The 2,233-nt window shown below is 43.4% G+C and overlaps 1 long non-coding RNA gene across 1 annotated transcript; it reads right to left on the bottom strand.

Annotated features, from left to right (window-relative positions):
- Nucleotides 1–373: 373 nt before the first annotated feature.
- On the bottom strand, nt 374–1,928 carry LOC119773245. Its single transcript, XR_005279365.1, has 5 exons — nt 1,848–1,928; nt 1,127–1,297; nt 888–1,001; nt 634–807; nt 374–560 (listed from the first exon to the last, which is right to left on the bottom strand). It is a non-coding gene; the product is annotated as an uncharacterized LOC119773245 (long non-coding RNA).
- Between the last annotated feature and the right edge of the window lie 305 nt (nt 1,929–2,233).

The raw sequence follows: 2,233 nt of genomic DNA on the forward strand, positions 1-2,233 counted from the left end.
TATATATATATATATATATATATATATATATATATATATATATATATATATATATATATATATATATATATATATCCTCTGCTTCCTGATTCCTTCTGCAATAAATCGACAATGTCAACTTTCATTTTCATGTCACTAAGTTTCCTTATTAACCTGTTTGTGTGGCAACCTGCGAGGGGTGGTTGGATTTTCTCTCTTTTTTTTTGGTTAAATCCAAGTGCTGGATGTTAAAGTTAATATGGTATACCGACAACGCCACCTGGAATAACTCCAGGAAAATAGAATAGTAAGGACACAGGTAAGTTCTATTGGAAATGAGACAAGATTCAAATAGTTTTACAAAAGTTTATTAACTTCAATATTCTTCCTTTGTTTAAAAATAGTCACAATAATCTGCAATTAAATGGTTAAAACAGTGAATGTGACATGATTCTAGAGTTGACTCTGACGCAGACACAACACGAGTCAGGAAGCGGTTTAGAAAGTTTATTGAAAAGTTTTAACAGAGAGATAGTTTTGGACCGGCGAAGATGCTCAGGAAACAGCAGCTTAATCAGGAACTGCACAGAGAGAGAGATCAGTTAGATTCGGGCCGGGGAACTGAGTGAACTAGAAAAGATGCAAACTCCTTACAGATCCATGGAGAGCGGAGCAGATGGAGGGGAGGTTGGATGAGCCCACAGAGATTGAGTTTGGCTGAGGTGTCGGGTTTCGACTTGAGAGCTCCAGAGGGTGGACAGGCAGGTGAGCAGCGGAGGATGGATCCAGGAGGACTGAGAAGAGAACCGACTTGGGACTGCAAGGCTTCTAGGGGACAAGGAAGACAAGGAGGTGAGCTTGAGCCAAGACACAGAGTTCAGTTTCAGAAGAGCTAGCTGGTAAGTTACCACTGCGTGGAAATTAACCGACTGGCGTCCTTCCCAGGAAATCCACTCCTCTAAATACTGCTCCCTGATTGCGTCCAATTGGAACCAGCTGGAGGCTCTTCTGGGCTGGAGACTCTGAGGAGGAAAGGTAAGAGAAACCCTAACACAGCTCAGCACACAATCCTGAGGGCCCAACAGAATGCATTTTTAATGAAATTGATTGTAAAATATTTAAATTTTAAAAGGAACCTGAGGCTTACCAGTGGGAGGGGGAAGTGGTGAGAAAAGGGGCAGCATCGAGTGACGAAAAAGGATCACCCTGGACACTACAAAAACACGGCAAACAAAAAAAATAAAGGAGCTCCCACAAAACACACAAAACAAGACACCGCCACCAGGGGTCACCACAGCCACCACAGAAGCCTCAGTCCCTAAAAGAAAGACAAAAAAATAAAACAATGAGTAAAACGGTGGCACGACAGCACTACAATATTGCACTTTTATCCAGATGGAGTGCCATCAATGCTCCCGACAACAGGGGAAAGTCTAAATAGATCTCTCAAAACAGTTCCTTTTAGGCAAAACAGCAGCGAGTGTCAAATCCAGTATAATGGTAGTCAAGACTCATCAGGAGGCTAAAAAAAAAATAAAGCAAACCATCAAAGCAAACCATCAATACAACTGCTGATGAAACTACTATTCATGATAGCCGCTTACCTGTTGCATTACCAGGCTGCCAAATAAACGGTTTCACAATTCCGCCTATGCAGCGCAGCTGTAACAAAATGCTGTGTAAAGGCTTTGTTTTTATGGGGTGGATGTTATCTAGCCACGCTAGCCCTTACCTTCCTGGCATCAAACAAACAAACGAACAGATCAGTCCGGGTTTTGGAGGAGCAGCAAAAGAGGCTAAACGGAGCAGACCAGTTTGCATTAATAACCAAGATAAACGCTGACAAACAAAGAAACAGCCACGCTTACCCAGCACAGTTCAGCAGACAAAGGAACCAAAATGATACGACGTCATGACGCAAGCAGCTTCGTGGCAGATGGGTACCTGCTTATATGCAGCAACCGAAATTGATCTTAAAGAGGCAGCGTACCATTTATGCTGCTACAGTCTACCCCCCCAACTTGCGTCGATGCCCCGGCGACGACTCCAAAAAACACTAACACCAAGGTCTAAACAGTACACAAACGGCATTACAGTGTGCATCAGGAGAGTTTGCAGCCCCATGCACTAATCCTGTTGCTCTTGGGAGATGGTGGACACAGTTCTTCTCATTACCCTTAGAGGGCCCTCATCTTTACTTAAGCTAGCAACACTAGGCGCTTGAGAGGCGGATGTTGAAGGCGCTTGAGAGGCG

The sequence above is a fragment of the Cyprinodon tularosa genome, unplaced genomic scaffold (genome assembly GCF_016077235.1).
Source record: "Cyprinodon tularosa strain WSP-4 unplaced genomic scaffold, ASM1607723v1 ctg752, whole genome shotgun sequence".
In the NCBI taxonomy this organism is placed as follows: Eukaryota; Metazoa; Chordata; class Actinopteri; order Cyprinodontiformes; family Cyprinodontidae; genus Cyprinodon; species Cyprinodon tularosa.